The sequence below is a fragment of the Emydura macquarii genome, unplaced genomic scaffold (genome assembly GCF_026122565.2).
Source record: "Emydura macquarii macquarii isolate MOO-44397 ecotype Brisbane River unplaced genomic scaffold, CSIRO-AGI_Emac_v2 contig_1230, whole genome shotgun sequence".
NCBI lineage: Eukaryota > Metazoa > Chordata > Testudines > Chelidae > Emydura > Emydura macquarii.
In genome coordinates this window covers 17,034,558-17,055,037 of record NW_027131367.1, presented here as the reverse complement: position 1 = coordinate 17,055,037, position 20,480 = coordinate 17,034,558, and the positions used below count along the sequence as shown (strand labels likewise).

At 38.2% G+C, this 20,480-nt stretch overlaps 1 protein-coding gene and 2 long non-coding RNA genes across 3 annotated transcripts in view; 1 reads left to right on the top strand and 2 right to left on the bottom strand.

The window, feature by feature from the left end:
* Positions 1–20,480, top strand: part of RAB40B (RAB40B, member RAS oncogene family) — a 36,777-nt gene that overhangs the window by 5,308 nt on the left and 10,989 nt on the right. The window lies entirely within an intron of this gene.
* Positions 2,993–4,891, bottom strand: LOC137152761 (uncharacterized). Its single transcript, XR_010919597.1, has 2 exons — positions 4,448–4,891; positions 2,993–3,325 (listed from the first exon to the last, which is right to left on the bottom strand). It is a non-coding gene; the product is annotated as an uncharacterized lncRNA (long non-coding RNA).
* LOC137152760 (uncharacterized) lies at positions 7,045–17,109 on the bottom strand. Its single transcript, XR_010919596.1, has 3 exons — positions 17,082–17,109; positions 16,866–16,974; positions 7,045–7,057 (listed from the first exon to the last, which is right to left on the bottom strand). It is a non-coding gene; the product is annotated as an uncharacterized lncRNA (long non-coding RNA).

Here is a 20,480-nt window from a genome sequence, read left to right as displayed (position 1 = left end):
GTCAAACAACATACACAGGGTGTAGGGAGAGGGATACAGCTAAATGTATTTTTTATATGTACACACATATTTGAATTTTAAAAGCTCCGTGAAAAGGATTGATGCTGTCTGTCCTTATCTGTTGACCAAGTCCTTAATTAACTGGCTGATTTCTGATTGGCATTACCGTGGAAGTGGGTCCTGAGATTGGATTTGAGGGAGGAGAGGGTAGTTGTCTGATGGATCACTTCAAAGAAGGTGTTCCTTGGGTAAGGGTGGCATGCAAGAAGGTATGGAAACATTTGTGTGAAGTTGATATGGATGGAAGTGGCTGGCATTGATTGCAGAAGTACCAGAACAAAAAGCAAGAAAAGAGTTTGGGAAGAAAGATCAGTAATTCTGTGTTGGCCACGTTAGTTTTAAATTGACTGTGTAATCTTCAAAAGGAGACATCAGAGAGACAGGCTGCAGTCCAATACTGGAGAGAGGGAGAGCTGTAAATCATTGACATAGAGAGGATTGTCAGAACCAGATGGGCAGATGAGATTACCTAGGGAGCTTGCAATATGAGAATAGGAAGGGGCCATGTATCGAGTCCATGCGACAACTATGGGTAGGGGAGGAGAGGATTCCAAATAGGACACTGAAGATATGGTTAGAGAGGTAGGAGAAGAACCAGATGGGACGAGTCATGATGGACAAGGCAAGACCAAGGTTTTAAAAGTGTGATTAGCAGTGTCAGAAGCAGATGAGAGGTCTAATAGGATGAGAATGGAGTAGAGGCCCTGATATTGGGCACAATAGATAGTTAGAAATTCTGAGAACAGTTTCTGTGGAGTAGAGAGGACAGAAGTCGAAGTGATGGGGATTCAGGAGTGAGCAGGAGGAAAGGCAGCTGAGGTGTTAGTCGTAATGGCACATTTGATAAGTTTAAAGGTGAAAGGAGGTGGGACAGTAGTTGGTGAGAAAGGTGGGCTGAAGGGTGGACTCTTTAAGGATTGGGAAGGTGAGCATCATGTGAGCAGCCATATCAGTTAGAGCACCTCTGCTTTAGTTGAACTGTTTATCACTGAGTTAAATGGTCATAGTAAGTTTAGTTTCCTTGAGGTCTGTCTTTGCACTTTGTGCTGGAGGAAAGATATAGTGTTGTCAGGCTCTGAGTTGCCTTAGCAATATGTTTAAAGAGGCATTCCATTTGTTTACATCAGTGCAGTCGTAAATGTTTCTCTTTATGAGTGGGGAATTTCAAACTTAAAAACAATTCTAAAAGTCATGGTTGCTGTTTCTTTCTGAGTACTCTGAAAGAAAGTAAGGCTCTGTTAGAACTGAGCTACTTGCTGCTAAAACTGGGGGAGTAAATGCAAATGGTTTGAATGGCAATATGCTACTGATTCTGCCTATGCTGTATTAGAACTATCTTTGGTAAATAAAATGGCAGTGTTTTCCACTTACGTAACTAGCTTTCAGTTTATGCTCCTGAATTCCTATGAGCCTTGCTTGGCAGAGTGGGGGGCACAGCCTGCTGGTATGAGTTCAGTAGTTTTCCCCAGAAGTGTGTCTGTGAACAGGAAGCACTAAAACCATTTTAGAGAAATCTTAGACCACTTGTTTGTTTGTTTGTTTTTTAAATGACCCTCAAGACCTTTTTATGTAAATGAGAGCTCTTTAGTTGTGGCCTAAACATCAGAGTTCTGATACAGAGGAAGGCTTGTTCATGAATTAGTGTATGTTATATTTGCTGATGTTGTAATTTGACAGTTATCATGACTGGCATTTTCAGTGACTCACAAACAAATGTAAGGTTGCATTATGGGTATTTTAAGTATGACTGTGATACTCTTGCATCTGAAATGAGGGTTTATGGGGGAGGGTGCAAAGGGAGAAATCTACTCACTGATGTACATAATAAATCTTCATTATTAAAAAGAAATTCTTAGCCACTGTAGTTGCATAGATCCCTTTCCAGATATAAACGGATGCAGTGATGTCTTTCTGAGTTTGCAGGACTCAAGAGCCTCTGCTGCTGCTCATAATGACAGAGCAAAATTAACAAATAAGAATCTGTATGCAGTGTCATTGTGGCTCTTTTGGTCCCAGCATATTAGAGAGAAAATCTGGGTGAGGTAATATCTTTTATTGGCCCAACTTCTCGTCTTTCTCACTAACAGCTATCGAGCTACACAGAATTCTTCCTCAGGTCTTGGAAAGGTACTCAGAGTGTCACAGCTAAATACCAGGTCAAACAGATAGTTTCACATAAGTAGTTAATGCATATTCTAAGGGACCATTCAAGGTGAAGTAGCCTGTTAACATCTGCCACAGGAGAAAAAAGGTGATTAGTGGGTTACAGAAAAATTTACAGAAAACTAATAAATTAACAGTTGCGCCTCACCACTCACTCCCCTTTTGAGTTTCTAGTCTTCTCTTCCTTTCCTTCACTTTGTGTGTGTGTGTGTGTGTGTGTGTGTGTGTGTGTGTGTAAGAGATGGGGTACAAAGATTCTCCTCTACCCCCAGCAGCAGTCCCCCTTCCCATGCCCCCCCCCCCCCACTGATGCCATTGGAGGGTGGCAATCTTGTGTCACAGGCACAAGCTGTGAGTAGTGTGTGTGTTAGCAGAAAGTAAAGACCTGCTGCTGAATGGGAACCTCCATCCAAACCTATCCCTGTCATTCCCGCCCTAGCTGCTACAAATGCTTTCCACTCTCAAAACAGGACAGAACTGGAATCTAGATTGAATGTTTTACTCATATTTTGAAGACTGAAGACTTTTGCTAATTCACTTTTTATTTCTTATGCCAAGAATTAAACTGTTCTGGTGAAGTATCCAACATATAGCCTGACTGGTCTTTTCCAAAATGTGATATGCAGCAACACAGAGAGAAAACTCAAGATGTCTCAATTTCCAGAACCTTCATAAGCCAATTGGCAAAGAATGCTTTGGAATTTCCTCACTCCAAGCTTCAAGCAACATGATACAATCTATGGTTGTTATGCAGGTCAATAGACTTTACAGATCTGACTTTTTCCCTAAATTATCTTTTTAAAAATAAAATGTCTTTGTTCTAACATGTTGTAGTATTTTAGAAGAATTATGAGGTGCCAAAATCTGACAGTGGTGTAATGTTCCTTATTTCAGATTCCTGTTACAAAATTCAGACAAGTGACTTTAATTTGTTACTTTACATATAACACCTAAGATTACTATAACTGAAAGGCACTAAAGTAACATAATTTTCTTTATTTCCCCCAGTTGTTGACTTTGTGCATTCAACTACTGTCTGCAGATAGCCTGTTTCAGTTTTTCTCCTGTGCAATCAATCAGTCTCTCTGTGTTTTTCACACAGCTGCAGGGAAGAGGGAAAAATCAATTGTAAAAAACACAAAATTGGCAAGGGGCTCAGGGACAGGTGCACTATTTGAAAGTATCTTGAGCTTTTTAAAAATTGATCAGACTTCAGTCTGTGTCCCTTTAAACAGATAGACTAAACTCTTTTGACTCAGGTGAAGCTGTGCCTGTTTTCACCAGGCCAGTGTATTGGCTAACTTTTAATGTGTTGCTATTACCTGTTTGTTTTTTCAAATTTGAATTCTGAATGGAAAATATCTGAGATCATTTGCTTGAAAAAGCAGGCTCTTACATGGGTTCTCTGGATTGTTTTTCTGTAACTCAGGTTGAGAATTGAGAGAAATGAGAATTGAGAGAAATAATACTGGGTTTAATATTTACCCATTATTGGCTGGGTGTGTTTGCCGTATGAGGCTTTTTTTAAAGAACATTTGCACTTTTACCTGGTGTGGAGAATCTACTTATGTAATAGTCCCAACATGTTTCTTTCTGGCTGGCTGTTGTGAAAACCACGTAGGTGGTTGAATTTTTCAACGGGGAACCCACACCTGTTTAGTGATCAAGTGGGTTTTACACAGGTAAATAATAGTTCCTTTTCTCTATTTTTCTTTTCTCTTTTCATGTGTTGTAATATATAAGTATCATAGTCTAGACAACTAGTGTTAATGCAGAATTATGGTTGAGAAGAAAAGCACTCAAAATCCAGAGTTAAGATGGAAAGTTTAACACTATCTTGTGCTGTATTCTTACATCTTAAATTATGGCTTACTCATTAGTATTACAATTTTTCTTTCAAATAGTATAATGTAATAATACAACACAAATTTAATGCCCAGTCTTACATTCAGTGCCATAAATTATTGCCAAGTACATACTACTTTAATGTTTGGCTTGTTTCAATAAGATCTACAAAATTGGCTCTGCATAGTTTTGAATATGAATTGATAGTGTTTAAACCCTTATTTATTATTTGTATTGTAATAGTGCCTAGGAGCCTCAGTTATGGACCAGGACCCCATTGTGCTAGATGCTGTATGAATACAGAATAAAAACACAATCTCTGCCTCACCTTTAATTGGAAGGCTCTTGGTTTTAAACATGGGTGGCTTTAAACTCTTACCTAGAATCCACACATGCTAACTCACAAGATGCTCTATCCACCCCTTGCTACAATTTTCTCTTTCTTCCACATCTCAGGAAAGGGTGGCGAGTTAAGATCTCATGCACAGTTAAAGTGTCTTAATGCTTAAATCTTTACAACAGCTAGTAGCACCGGAGAAGAAGATGGTGTCTCATCTGAGCTGGTATAGGGAGGAGAGAGAAAACTGCATTGGTAGCAGAATTTGGAGGGGCTATATAAGCTGGATTCAACATGTTGAAATACAAAGGCCCTGGGCTATAACGTGCACTACCCATTCTTGGTATAACTACATTCCTGTTTGACATGTTAATTAGGCTGTTAATCTGTCTGCATACTGGTCATGGGAGTATATTTGCCAGCTGTGTTCAGTCAGTAGTTTATTGGTGCTGCTTTCAAAACACAGGTTTTAAACCAAAAAGGAAAACCCATAGGGAGCGGGTGAGTTCTCAGGTGCATGTAGTGTGGAGATTGGTAGGGGATTCTATGCAGGCTGAAGAAGGTGAGTCTTTGTCAGCTGTGATTCAGGGACGGGTAAGACTTAGAAATGTAAGTACCCTAATTTCCATGTAAAAGCACCTTCTGCAAGCTCAATAATTTGTGATTGCTGTGTAGGCAGAGACACAGCTGTGATAAAAGGCGTTGAGTTGTTTTTTTGGTGGGGCGGGCCGGCCGGGCCGGGAAATGGGAGAGCTATTTATTTCTCATGAGAAATTGGCTTGCTGGTTATGGCATGACTTTAACACTTTGTTTCTACTTGTATTGTTCACAGCTTTTGATGTTGAAATACACTGTAGATGCAAATTCTCTCATCCTACATATAATTAACAAATGTGACAGAAGTTTGAAATAAATGTAATAAATCAGTTTTAAAAGGGGATGGTGACTAAGCAATAATTGGTGAGCCCAGGGTAGAAAATATACAGTTTAGATAGACCAATAGCATAGCTTCAAAATCATAAGTGAACATTACAATTTTGCCAGAGCATGAAAAAATCCTGGTTTTGAAGCTGCTGGTAACATACTCCATGAGGGGAAATAAGTGAGGTCAGTGATTCTTGTTGCAGAAATTTTATATAAAAGTTCTCCATACAAGTGACTAGAGCAGTGATTCTCAACCTACAGGCCGCTTGCAGCCCAGTCAGCACACAGCTGTAGCCCATGTGACATCCTCTGGGCCATACAGGTAGTGTGTATATAGTGTGGGTGCAGGCATATGCAACCCACAATGGTGAATGGGTCAAGAGCCACTAGACTAGTGTTCGATGGAGTGACTGAGTTGGGAGGGCTGCTGTCTGACAATAGCTCAGGATAAAAAGTGACTTAGGAGCCTAAGCCTCATTGACTTTCATTGGGACTTGGGTGCCTTTGTGGCTAGTTCATTTTTGAAAGTGGACTTAGGCTCCTAATTCATTTAAGTTTTTGGAAAATTTTACCTAGGTCTGCCCTCTTAGGGAAGAGCAGTATGTAGTTATAATGAAATATAAAAGCCACCTTGGTTTCTTTAATCTATCCTGTAATACAAATACAAACAGAATTTGATGACTTCTACAGAAGCGTTCAGTGTTGACCAGAGTAAGTGGACAACTGGCAGGTTTGTGTAGTCGTTCCTGTGATCCAAATTAATAAATAATTAATAAATGCAAATTACATTAGTGCAGCTTCAATTGAGATTTGAATACCCCAGAGTCAGAAGATTCAAAGTTGTTTCCCACAGCACCAATAACTAGGATCTTTTTTTCACATATACAGTATATTCTTATTCATATAGTGTGAACTTCAGTGCCCTAAATCTGTCTAACTACAGTAGATTTCTGTAAAAATGCCATGCACTCTTGAAGTGCAATATCTGTGGAGAGACCACCTTGTCCGTCTGTATAAGGGTGGGGCCAGGCTTCCATTATAAACCCAATCTTTCACCTTGTTTATCATAGGAGTCAGAAATGACTGCTAAAAATGTGGGTGATTACCATGAAGATGGAATATAACTTTAAAAAATTAAGTAATTTATTGAGATGGTTTTGAAGTTAGTAGTTAAATTAACTAGCCCCTTGCATACTTGAGAAAGTGGTTTTGGTTTTCAGAGTCCCTATACTTAACCTTTGCATGTGTAGATCTTAGTTGGGAAATGCTTGAACAAAGGGTTTTTACATCTTTAAGTATACTATCTTAACTTAATTCTTCTAAGTTTCCTGGTATTTTTCCTAACATTGTTATTTATTGTATCAACCTTCACTTTAGCAACATTGGTTTCTGGATAGGTGCGATTAAATATATGCAGTGTGGCTCAGTTATGGTTGTTCTGGGGAAAGCCAAACTACTTTTTGGTAGTTCTAAAAGGACATAATAAACTTGAAAATCACATTTCCATCCATTGTTGCAAATAGTTTCTGAGACTAACAGAGAGAGAAATACTTTATTTTTTTTCAGCTTTTCTTTGCACAGGCAATAGCACTTAGCGTATAGTCAGTTCACTGTTTCGTTGATCAGTTGCATTGTCTTCATCCATTGCTCTGGGGTGAGGTTGTATGTAGGATTTTCCTAGGTGTTTCCTAATAATTGCAGCAGTAGAACTGAAAAGGCAGCAGGCACCTATGAAATGAAAATATAGAAGGTATGTTTAGTGGTGGTATGGGTAAGTCTGCTCAGAAATCCTTGCTGGAAAAAAACTTTAATATCTGCATGAGAGTACAAAAGTGTTATAAAACTTAATCAACCACAGAAATTCTGTACATGCTTGTCAAAGGTAGTTTTATCAGCAAATTGCATTTTTAAATTAGTAAATGTAAAATTAAAGTTGACCTTGTTACAAATTTTAAAGGAACAACACTGCTTGAATGTAGCTCTCTGAATGTAACTTCCTTGTCTCTAAACAAAATGGGAAAGGAGAGGTGCCCATAGGTCTTCCCAGACTAATCTAAAATTTCCCATACATAGTGTGTGAAATTTGAAGCTGCAGCCACAAAACCCCAGATGGGACCCAACAAGTCTGGTAGTCTTTCTAGTACTCTTTTAAAGGTAGGTCTGGGAAGGGAGATTGACTCAGGATTGAGAGAGTCCTGTGGATGAAGACCCAATGTGTCGATATCTGGATAGCCACACTCAGTGCACCATTGTATCAGAAAGGAAAAATGTTCTATGTGCACAGTTATTCTCAATCATTCTTGACTTAATTCTTAACCGATCTTTCCTCATACTCACTAACACATACTTACTGAGGACTGCATACAGGTCAGACTTGTCTCTTCAAACCACTTTTGAGTTACTGGTATGCAAAAAATGCATTTGGATAACTTTTATTTAAATAAAAATATCTATTATTCATGTTTTAAGACTCCAATAACGTAAATGGATTTTCTTCACTCTCTGGAAAAGTGCATCTCTGGACTGAGACAAAGTATGAAAAATTTCAGCATGAAGTATATCATAAAAACCCCCCAAAAAACGTAAAGTCTGTATACTCTAAATAGAGGCTGAGAATGCAAACACCTCTTTAACCATAGCGTTGCTAATGAAACTCCGTAATGTAATATTTTTGTTTTAAATATTAGTCTTTATCTCCAAGCAGGGCGTGTTTTCGCTTAAAGTATTTGAGAGAAGTGTAATTTAGTTGACAGCTACTATCTCATTTCCGCCTACATAAGATTTTTCTCTGACATCTGCAAGCCAGACAGTTGAGTGTAGAAAATTACATGGGGAATAAGTATATAGTCTTTGACTGAATAAAAAGCTGCAATTCTAATATCTTATGCTGAAGTCCAGCAGAACACAGATTTATGTCATCTTTCTATTCAATTGGAAACCAGCATATTTAATTTGATTAAAAATCTTTTGATGCAGACTGATTAGGGAATCACACAAACGTTTTTATAAACACTTATACTAGAAGTATAAATTCTTTCTCTTTAAATCCTTCAGATTGACAATGTGAAGTCTTGTTTTGCTGCCTAGAGATCAACATCGATCACTGAAGGAAAAAGAAATGTGTGCATATTGCATAATGTTTTCTCCACTACAGAGATGTCTTGGCTGTATTCAATACCAGTGCTTTATTTGATGATGGGAGAATGGCAGAAGAGCAAGTTTACTTTTATGATGTTTTCTGTGCTTTCATCCATTTTCACACATAAGAATGGCCATACTGTGTCAGACCAATCATCCATCTAGCCCAGTATCTATCTTCTGACAATGGCCAATGTCAGGTACTTCAGAGGGAATTAATAGAACAAGTAATCATCAAGTGATCCATCCCATCGGTCATTCCCAGCCTCTGGCAAACTGTAATCCCTGCCTATCCTGGCTAATAGCCATTGATGGACCTATCCTCCATGAACTTACCTAGTTCTTTTTTGAACCCTGTTATAGTCTTGGCCTTCACAATATCCTCTAGCAAGGAATTCCATACATTGGCAGTGCATTGTTCGAAGAAATACTTCCTTTTCTTCCTTTTAAACCTTCTGCCTATTACACACATATAACTTTTTTCTTTTAAATGTTTTGAATATAAAATTACATTTTGGGTATGAAAAATGTCTAGAAACAACCCACTAAAGTAGGATTCTTATTGGTAGTGAGAAATTGTTTATACATATTTCTGTATAATGGGGAATTTTAGACTGTCTAACAGTATATAACAATATTTCAACAAACAGTTATAGCCAAGATAGTATCTGTTTTTTCATGCAGTATCTGTCTCTCATCAGACTTCATGGCTTGAATGAATACTCAGAGTTTGTGTTGTGGTTAAATTTAAGATAGTGTATTTGTGTTGTAGACCAGCTTCCTTAACCTGCTCTAGAAGCGTGTGTGCTCATGTAACAAAATGATAGCCATACATGATTATAGGGTTACTTTTTTCTTAGCTTGTAAAGCATTTTGAATATAAATTGGCATTAAGGCTTGTATGCATAACTAATTACACTAAAATGATCATTATCTTGCTTTAATGACCACATTTTATATTGTTCCCAATACTTAAAATAGTTTGCTATACTCTCTTTTTGAGATGTCTGTTATATCTCACCTTTCCCCCATCCTGGAAAAGGCATATTCTCTTGGACAGCATTATGGTTTCACTTAAATCTTTTTGTCTCTTTGCTTCTTAATAAATCTCAGCTGGTGTAAGAGAAGTACAGCATTAGTCACTCTTTCTGTGCAGCAATGCTTTTGTTGCGGATTACTTGTGAATGCTAGGGTACTGACATCAATGTTTCCTTCAGAGTTAAACATAGCAATGACAGCAGTGGCACTACACATTAAATGGAAATAACAACTGTAGGGTTTATAGTGGATAAGTGATACATTTTGCTGACTAGGTGGCCCATAACAGGGTATACATTCAGTCGCCAGGCCAGATTAACCCACTGAGTGCTTTAAATGTTTTCAATTTTCTGCTTTCTTTCACTTTCCATTGCTATCTTTAAACTTTTTAGTTTTAATACACTTCTGAAGTGGCACGTCAACATCTTGAAGATCTTTCCACAAAGCCAATTGTCCTCTGCTAGCTCCACAGATCTTCCCTGAGAGGCTTTTCTATCTTGTACATGCCCTCCATACCCCCATTAACTCCAAGAGAGGACAGGTGCATGACTATTATCCAGCTGCAGTGTCTTCTCTAGGCCAGCCAGCATAGCTGTCTGTTCTCTGCATGCTTGGCCCTCTGAATCTGAAGACTCAGCTTTTTATTGCTGCTGTTCTCTGCTCACTTGGTATCTTCTCCAATGTTTCCAAAATTGCTGTGTTCTAGGCCTGATTCCATGGACCTGTTTGTTAGTATGTCCCTGTAGATCCCAGTTGATCTGAAAGTTCCTTCCTTAATAGGAAGGATAATTTTGTCACATTGGCCAGGGGTTAAGAGATCTGCATATTGTATCCCTGGTTCTGTTACAGATTCTTCAGTATCTTGAACAAATAAACTAGTGTGCTTCGGTGTCTTCATTCAGGGTTGCCAGCACTGCATGACTATTATTTGTACCATAATTTTGGGGCAGTTTTCTTTCATGCTGTCCAGGATCACCTGAAGGCCTGTGAGCAGCTTGGATTTTCTGACTCATTTGCCTTAATTTATTGCTGCTGACTTTGGTTCCATTTTCTGATCAGACATCTCATTGTGGTTTCTGTGCTCAGAGTAGCTACAGAAAAGGGGAATCTTGCAGAGAGAGCATGAGGGGAGAGCGCAAGGGAACGGGATCTTTCTCCATTGTACTAAGGAAGATTGGGAGGTAATCCATGTAGAACATCAGGAATTGGGGAGGTTGCTGGAAAAGATACCTACCTTGCTTACTCTGTCAGGAGCAAAACAGTTTTGCTGGCAGGATGGAGCTTGCTGCAGAGGGGATAGGAGAAACTGGGAGACCCAGGGATTGAAGTGTGAATAGGGGACCATGAAGGAGAGGCTGTTACACAATGGGATAATGATAGAGAAATCCTTGTTAAAAGGAACCCCTTTTGTGTGCATGCATTATATGTTGAGTTTTCATCCTGAAAGATCAGTGCACACACAGGTGTAGGGAGGCTTACTGCTGAAAGTTACATCAGAAGCCAGATCCCAAATACATGGGAGTTATCGTATGTATGTATGTGTGTGTTTCAGAGGAGCCTCATAACTTTTGAACTCTAAAACTTGCAGGACTGTCATCTGTAAGGTGGGGCAGCCAAATCTTATCCTCATAACATTCCTCATGGGGTTTTGAATGTATTAATATTTGTAAAAGAGACTTAGAATCTCGCATTCTAGAAGCGCCAAAGTAGTTTTCCTACTGGGCTTGGAAACAGTTTCTGGTAAAAATCTGTCTTTGTAAGTACCAGTGCTGCATGGATGCTGTCTCTGACTTTTTAGGAAAGTTGCTTTTAGCCTTGGGAGTCATGACTCCAAGATTGGATGTACAGATGTTGTTAAGGGGTCATGAAATCTTATACAGAATTAAAATTTTTATATAAAATCATCTAGCCCTTTGGGGTATAAAGAAATCTCAGTGGAGACTGAATCAATTATTAGGCTTATTGAATAGGACATATATGTATTATGAACTTATCAATAAGAATTTGTTTGCTAGTATTTTTTAAAAGACTGAAATGACCATTATTTTTATATAAATATATATATCATGCATGCATGCATTCCCTGGCTGTGAATATCAACTTTCCTCCTCTTTTACTATAGAGGATGAACTTAATATGCAGCTCTTTCAGTTTGAAGAAACATTTTTCAAATATTCTCTTTTTACCATTTGAATGTACAATCTATAGGTTCAGGAGAATGCTGTCATTATGACACTACAGCTGTACTTTGGATCTCCCCTTGCTCTGTCAAGGCTTGCTGCATTGTAGCTAAGGTCATCATGACCTCTGAGAATGCTTGTGGTAGCATAGTGTAGATTTACAAAATACAAATTATGAAACTTGCTGCATCCTATCCCATTTCATAAACAGAGGTTGGTCTTTTTAACTGAAATGTTTCTCTTTCTTTAGGATCAGCTTCTTCATATGAGGCCTGATCCAAAGCCCAAAGAAGTCAGTGGAAAGTCTCTCACTGACTTCTGTGGGCTGTGAATCAGGCTGATAACACAGAATAAGTATATGATTCTCTTGAGCCAAATATTTTAAACTTGTTTACTATTAAGTGCCAAGATGTGAGAGGCCATTGCGTTTTTCTTCTGGAATATGTTGCAAAATGTGAAGTGTTTCATCTGTTTTAAATATTATTTGAGTTTCAAAGCTATTCTTTAGTACGAACTCTGGCTGTATTTTAAACTTCATGCTTAAGAAGTAAGTAAACAAAAGTTTCATAAGAACTGGAAAGCAGTCTTTTGCAGTATATAGAATTTGTAAACAGTTCTGTCTACATCCCTTCCAGCCTTACCTTAGTGTTGTTCTATCAACATTTAAGAAGCTGAATAGTTACAGTTAGTAGCCAAATGAGCAGTTATTACACTGGAACAACTGGGTGTGTGCATTAATCCAAAAGCAAATATTTAGGGAAGCTTAGATAAGACCACTTTTTATAAAGGCATGGCACTTTTTGTGGTGGTCAGAGTACTTCACACCTGCCAAGCTTCCATTTACTGTTCTTTCCTGTATGTGCAGAATGCCTGATCTGATGTTGTTGCTTGAATTTTGTTTATGGAGATTGTGTACCACAAAAAAGGGGGCACAAGATAAGGTGGTTGAGGCTGTGTTTGTTTCCAGTAAGACCCACAGCGTACTAGGTGCTAGAGAAGCACAAAAGACAGACTCTGCACTGGAGAGTTTATATTCTTTTTAATTGAGGTTTTAGAATTGTAAAGCACTTTTACCAACAGACTTGAAGTATGCAGATTAACTAAAGAGGAGGACTGACTGACTGCTGGTGTCATAATCCCACCATCCACTATGAAGGGCTGGCTGATCATAAAGCAGCAATAGATGGAAGAAGATGTAATGAAGGCAGAAAGCAGAATAAGACTGATGGAATGGCTTTTCAGCTGATAGTATACTTTTAATTTCTAAATTAAATTGTTCAGCTTCAGAGCAGATCTGTCTTTCCTTTTACCATTAAATATACTCTTTGTTTATATTATTATATCTCCTAAAAATCTTAGTCATGAACCAGGACTCCATTGTGCGAGGTGCTGTACAAACACAGAGCAAAAAGACCATCTCTGTCCCAAATAGGTTATAATTGAAATATAAAATAGGAGATAACAGATGGTATGGACAGGCCAACTGGGCAGCATAGGGAAACAATGAGACAGTATTGGTCAGCATTAAAGGAAGTGGTTTTGGCACCACCAGCAAACTGCTGGCATTTTATTTTTATAAATGGCAATATGAACTAACTTGATGTATTATTCTAAAATGCTGTTACTATTTTATAAGTAACAATGACTTTAATTGGGACCCTCTCGGTATAAAAGCTAATTAGGCTGAGTTACTATGTTAGTTTAAGGGTTTTCTTTCTCTCTTCCAACAAATCCTGTATTAGATGCATATGTCCTTTGTGCTTTGGCACAGCTGAACTATCCAACTCATAAATGAGGTGAAAGCAGCGTAATACCATCTGACTAACATATCTTGGAGTGGAAATAAACAGGTAAGCAGAGGAGAATTCAAATGAAAAGTGTAATAACAGAGGCAGGTAAGATCCATGATCTTCACCTCTGTTTTGTTACTCTTTGTGTTGTTGTTGTTACATTGCACTGCCACACACAGACCCCATTGTGCTAGTTGCCCTTCCAACATAAAGCAAAACAAGGCACTCTGGTGTTTTGAGACATTATTTTATAAATTCATCAGGAGGTCATGTGATTTTAGTAATGGCAAAGACAAAATCTACCTATTGGCCTTCAGACTGTTGCTGCTTCAGTATAGTATTTGGCACTCTTATCACTGCGCTCAGTTGCCTTGCAGATCAGGAGTAAATTTAGCAGTCTATCTACAGCTGACAAATTGTGCGCTACCTGTTTATTTGCTCTTATGTATCTCTGAGAATAAGGCCCTTAGCATTTTGTGTGTTCAAAGCCATTACAAATAGCTGTCACATACATTTACTTTGCTGAAGGATTTAAAAAACAAAACACCATAAAAGCATACATGCATGCGCACATAGTGCCGAATTCTATTTATTCTTGCCCATAGAGTTCTATATATTTTATGGAGTAAAACAACTTTCTCTTCTCCCTTCACCCTTAGGCCTCCCCCAAATTTCCCTCCCCCAGCCTGTAGCAACAAATGTTGGACTGTACATTTAAAAAAACAAAAATGAGCACAAAACTAGCCATTGGTATGCCGGAGTAAAATTAAGAAAACGATTGAGACCTACAAATACTTAACAGTGTTAGAAAACCATTCCAAGGCAACAGTGACTCTCTCATATTATATCTTGTATCAGTTTTGTATAGGGGAAGAATTACTATTTCAAGAAGATTTTAGAAACCCCAAATAATGTGACTTAAAAAAAAACTCTCTCAGGTTTTAAAAAAATCATATTATATTCTCTAATTTGTAACATGTTCTGAAATAAACTTAACTTTGAACATTGCTGGTCAGAGAGGTAGCTCCAGCATGTCTGGCATTTTGGTGAAAGAAAACTGATTTGGGATTGGCAAACCCATTTGTGTGTATAGAGGTAGATAGCTAGTGAATAGTGGGCTAGATTCTCTTCTGATGTCAACTAACAAAGCTCCACAGTGGACTGTGTGTGTGCGTGCGTATGCACGCGCACATAAATATAGGCGGAAATGGTGTCATGGTATGTACAGTGTGTGGGAATACACACAACATATTTTATCTGAGGGGTCTTGTTTGTTATACAAACACACATCAAGATTTATAAAAATGCCAGTTGGGTGTTAAGCTCTCTTTTGGTTTGTAAAAAAAGTCACGCCAGGGGGATTTAGCTGAGAAGGTGGCGAGTATAAAATCCTATGGTCATGACTATAAGCGCAAGGTAGGAGTATGTAAGGCCTGTTCCTGCTCCCATGCTAGTCAATGGCAAATCTTCCAGTGAGGACCAGGCCCCACGTGGAACAGGGCCAGACTCGTACAGAATAAACTGAAGGAGAACCACCTCTTTCATACATTCCTTTTGAGGGGAGAGAATGAACAAAAACACTATTTTTGTATAGTATCCTGTATCTTTCAAAAAAACAAATCTTTGATGAGTCTTGTGAGATTTCTGAAACTTGCAGAATGATATTCCCTTCCAGCTTTTCTGAAAGCTGTGACTAAAACACACCAAAATAAGGGAAGTATGTTTTTTTCCTGTAATGCTAATAATACTTATGCACAATAACATGTTATATATAGTATCTTTTCATCTGAGGATGCTAACTGAAATCTGTAGTAAACATTCAGTTAATGAGCTACTGCATGCCTCTGATATCCTTTCTTTTGGAGGAGCGGAGGAGAGGAAATGCTGAACTGAAGTTTGTAATTGATGCTTCCTTTTTAAGTGGAAATTTTTTAGTGCTATATTCCCTGGCAAGATAAATGTGTTATGCAATGAAGATTAAAAACAGACTATTTCATCACTGACTAGTAAATATTAGGACAGGATAGAATTAAATGTGATTTCAGTTATGCACTTTACTTCCTTTCTGTTTATCATGAATAGGCATGGTTCACTGGCTTTTGCTTCAGTTAAGAAACAATTCATTAGCTGATGCCAACTGGAGTTTCCTTCTTTTTCTGAACAAATATTTTTACTACATGTTTAGTGTATTTAGCCATCTTAGATTACATTACTGTAAATTGAATCTGGATTTTAAAAATCATGAATATCAAATCCATCAAGAAATCTCTGGATTTGGTTTACAACATGACTATCAACAATTAATTTTTTCACCTAGTGGCACTAATAGAAGAGGAAACCAAAAATAGCTCTAAATTCACAGGTTTTATCTCCTTATTCTATAAATCACTTTTTTTTTTTTTTTTTTTTTTTTTTCAAATGGGGCTTTTTTTGGTTGAATTGTTGCTTTCTGGGTATTTTAAAAATGTTTACTTTTGAAAACAAAAAAGGCCAATTGATGGGAAATACACAAACTTTATTTACAATACTGATTTGATGCAGTATTGGAGTCAATAATATGTTAAAGTTGACAGGAAGAGTTCTGAAAGAGTCCTCAAAGTCTAAGTAACCCGACTCTTAAAGTTTATGAGAAAGACCATGTAGGTGAGGTGATACCTTCCACCAACAGACACTGGTCTAGTAAAAGATAACAGCTTTCAAGCTCCACAGAGCTCTTCTTCATGTCTTCAGCTGCCCTGAAGAAGAACTCTGTGTAAGCTCAAAAGCTTGTCCCTTTCACCAACAGAAGTTGGTCCAATAAAAGATATCATTTTGCCTACTTTGGCTCTCTCATTTCCTGGGACCAACCTGACTATAACAACACTCTTAACATTTTGAGTGTAGAATAGAATTCTCATAAACTTCAATATTCTAGCCACTTAGAGGGAAGTAGGCAGTCAGGTGGAAGAATGGAAAGAGTTCTATCCATGTGCCTGCAAGCCAAAACATTGTCTTTTTCAAATAGCATCTTTTGACAGGTGGGTTTCAAAATGAGAAAATTGTCGTATTCAGGAATCAGCAAACTGTTTGAGTGTTTTCTTGTGTTTTATGACTGAATTAATGAATCAAAGAATATCCACTTAGGATTTAAAATATTGTAGGTTACTTTGTAATTTCAGTTGGCACTATTTTTCTTTTCTTAATGTATGTTTTATTGATTTTTTTCCCCCCCAAAAAATACAGGGAAAGTAGGCCGGGGGGGGGGGGGGGGGAGGAGTAAAGGAAAGAAATAAGGAGAGCTGGGAGGGAAAAGGAAAGTATGACATTGCAATTTCCATCTGCTAGCGATTAATTAAAGGTTTCTAAAAAATTTTCAAATTTGTCTGAGGTCCCTCTTCTCCAAAACTTTACCTGCTCTTTAGCTGTCATGTCAGTCAAGTTGCTGACCCAAGCTTCTGTGTCTGGAGGCAGCCTGCTCTTCCAGATGAGGAATACGAATTGTTTGACTGAAAGCAGTGCTCTAGAGAACAAAGCTTGCCATGAGTTGGATAGTTTCTAAGATGTTGAGCTATATCAAAACACAGTTCTGGGAAAAAAGGGACAAAATACTTACCACTAACGACTTACCACTAATGTATAGCTTTTTATCCATTTGATATTGCTGTAAGTCTCTTGTCTTGACATAACTGAGACACTTTCTGTGCCATCCTCCTCAAAATATAGCTCTGAGGATACTTAATTATCTGTCCAGGCTTGTCAACATCAGCTTCATTCAGGAGGTGTCAAATTTCATTTGCAATACCCGGAAACTGACAGAGATCAATTAGGGGCTGTGCCATAAAAACTGAAATGCAAAGACTTAAGCTTAAAGAAATAACAATCTTTTTTTTTTATGCAGATAACCTCTTTATTCATACTAGCATCCTGATCCCTTCAGTGGGATTGTTGTGTGACTTACTTTAACACACCTATATAACATTTCATCAGTTTAAAACAAACAAACAAAAAAAACCTTGCATACCAGCGTCCTACGGGGCACTGGTTAGGTGTACAATAGTGTATGGGTATATGTAGTTACTTGCCTTGTACTCTGTCTGCCTTTTGTTTCTATGAGCAGAATATACACTTAGCAGGCTTTTTGTACATTTTAAATTACAAATCTGTCTTCTTTATAAGAACAAAGCAGATGAGCCTTAAAAGAAAAGTCAGACAATCTTTCTCTATTGTTTGTGAACATCAGTATGATAACCAGTTTCCTTAATTTGTTTATGTAGGGTTGTCCAGCAGTAATGGAGAAGGGCTGTTGTTTGAAATACAAGACTTTTTTAAGTGTGTTTTTTAAACGAGTAATTAAATGTTCTTGAGTGTTATATGAATGAAACATGAGTATCTTTTTAAATCCACTCTGCATAGAAAACATTCATTGAAGAAAGTCAAGTAATCTAATGTACCAAAGCAATTCTGCTGAAGAATAGACTTGGGCAGATTTACATGAGGATATAATTTAAGTGACGGTGATCTGTCTCAGAGTGACATTCTAAATGTTATGTTTCATTTATTGACAGTTGCTCCATTTTTTGTAAACATGCCTTTTATTATCTCTAGGAAATGACTTTGTTACCAAAACTCAAAAGTTATTATATAATGCTTTTATTTAAACAAACAAAAAGCCTTGCTAGTAGCAACATGCTACATGTGACTATTAGCAGCTGCACTAGCAAAGGTATACATGGCCAGTATTGAGTATCATCAGAAATAGCCACAAACATTTGTGTAGCTCTATACTTGGAAATGTTTCTTTGGGCAGTGGTAATGAATGCAGTAATGCTAGTTTAGGTTATGAAGTGATGTTAGTCACACTATAGTTAAGATAGCAACTGAGGGAGGCTGCACTTCTTTGAAGGCACAAAAATCTCATTGGCCTCACCATTGGTAGATTGGAGCTGGGGCCAAGGTAAAACTTGTTACCAGATTTTGAAGTGAAATTGACAAGGGGTCCCTGAATTATAAATACCTAAATATACAGGTGTTTCTAGGAGTTTAAAAAAAACTCCAACCACTAATTTTTTGCCATTTTGTAGCAGAAATCTAGCAAGAAATAAAACTTGCTTTATTGGATTTCCCTAGCAATAATCTAGAGTATAGCACCAAAACTGTAGTTGACTTAAGGTCTAACTTCAGAAGTTTAAACTCTTGGATTTGTAATATCTCTAGGGAATGTCAGCAAGCAAACTTACGTCTAGCCCATTGGTTTTCAAACTATGGGGTGCTCCTTTGCCAGGGTGGGAAGGGGAGGGAGACAACAAGGTTATCGGGTATGGTGCTGAAGGACTTGACTGGTTAAGAATTTTTTTCTTTTTTCACCCCTCCCTGCATGCATGTGCATGAGCCAGGTGCAAGGCCTTTGCTGTGAGGTCAGGACACGGGCACTGCAGCCATGTTGATTCCTAGCACATCCGCAGGGGAGGGAGGGTGAGTGTGAGAGACAGAGAGCCTGGGGTGGGAGAGAAAAAGAGTGAGTTCTTGCTAGGCTGTGTGGGTCCTGTGGAGCTGGCTGGCAGCAGGATGGTGGCACAGAACTGGGCATGCTAGGTAATGGTAACAGGGATCTTGGGGATGGGGACCCCAGAACAGCCTCCTCGCACTCACTCTGCTTCAAGGCATGCTGGGGACGGAGCTGGGGACCTAAGGACTTGGACCAACACATACTGGCTACCCTGACGGAGTTGCCACACATACACACAAGTTGCTACTCTAGGCAGCTGGGATTTGAATGGGATGTTTGAGCTTCCTCCCCACACGTGGTGGTCATGGGGACCACCTCCTCTCATGGGTCAACTCCTCTCTCCTCCACAGGCTTCAGACTTGGCACCATCCAGGTCCCCCCTTTGCCCTGTGCTGAGAGGGGCATGCCTGGGACATGAGCCTCCAAAGCAGGACTCAGCAAAAAAAAGTGTGGGGACCTCTGGTCTAGCACATTCAATTACTGAAGATTGATCAGTTTTTGTAGAGGAAAAAAGTTAACTCCTTTTCTGTAGAGGGAGACTTCAAAATGTAACCCAGTCACTAGGGAAATTTTCAGTGGAGGAGGGGAAAGAATTTTTCCTTCAAAAGGCTCATAAAGAAGGCTAGAAAGTGGCACAAGCATTGTAAGACTGAAGCATTCTGTTCTTCATGGTCACGGATAAAATGAGGTTATGGTTGGAGACAATAATATCTAAAGGGATCTCTTACAGGAGTGGAGTTAAGATACCTGTTTAAGTGAAGCCTTAACTTTGCTTTTCCTTACTTTTTATTTTCATAAAACCATTTTTGTAAAGTAATATACTCTCAAACAATTGCACCTTTAACTAAGCATGTCTTTTGTGCCATATTTATCAAGCCATAATTTTTAGAGCAGATCCAGTTTTATTTTTAATCCTGAAATGTTGTTTTAACTGTTTGTTCTGCCCTCTTTGTTTTTGAAATCATTCACATGACGCTTGTTTGGGGTGAAATGGCTATTCTTTATATGGGTACCTCTGTTTGCATGTGAGCAAGGGCATTTGTGTGCAAATAGGAGTGTTCACTAGTTATCTGATTCCCCCCCCCCTTTTAAATAAAAGTTTGCCACCCACCCAAGGAGCAGAAACCGTACAGTGTAGCTCAGATGACCTATCACACACCATAAATAGTACCTAAAATATTCAAATTGAACAGTTTACAAACAACCCATTGGTTGAAAAACGTTGTTCCAAGCTATCTGGTGAATAGTTACAAATAAATGTTAATCAAAATTGTTAGCACTAAAAGTATGATTTACAAAAAGAAAGGATAAGTTTCTCAAAAATATTTACAGCAAAGAAATTGTTCAGCTATATGTCCCAGGTCAGCAAGTATTTAATCACCTTCCTAAATTGAGTCATTAATTTGTCTCTGACAATGACCCTGCTCTGATGCCCACATCTGTGAATGATATATCTTCTTCACTTGAATTTTCCATGGTAGATATAATATAATTATTGTTCCATTACTTTGAAGGCATGA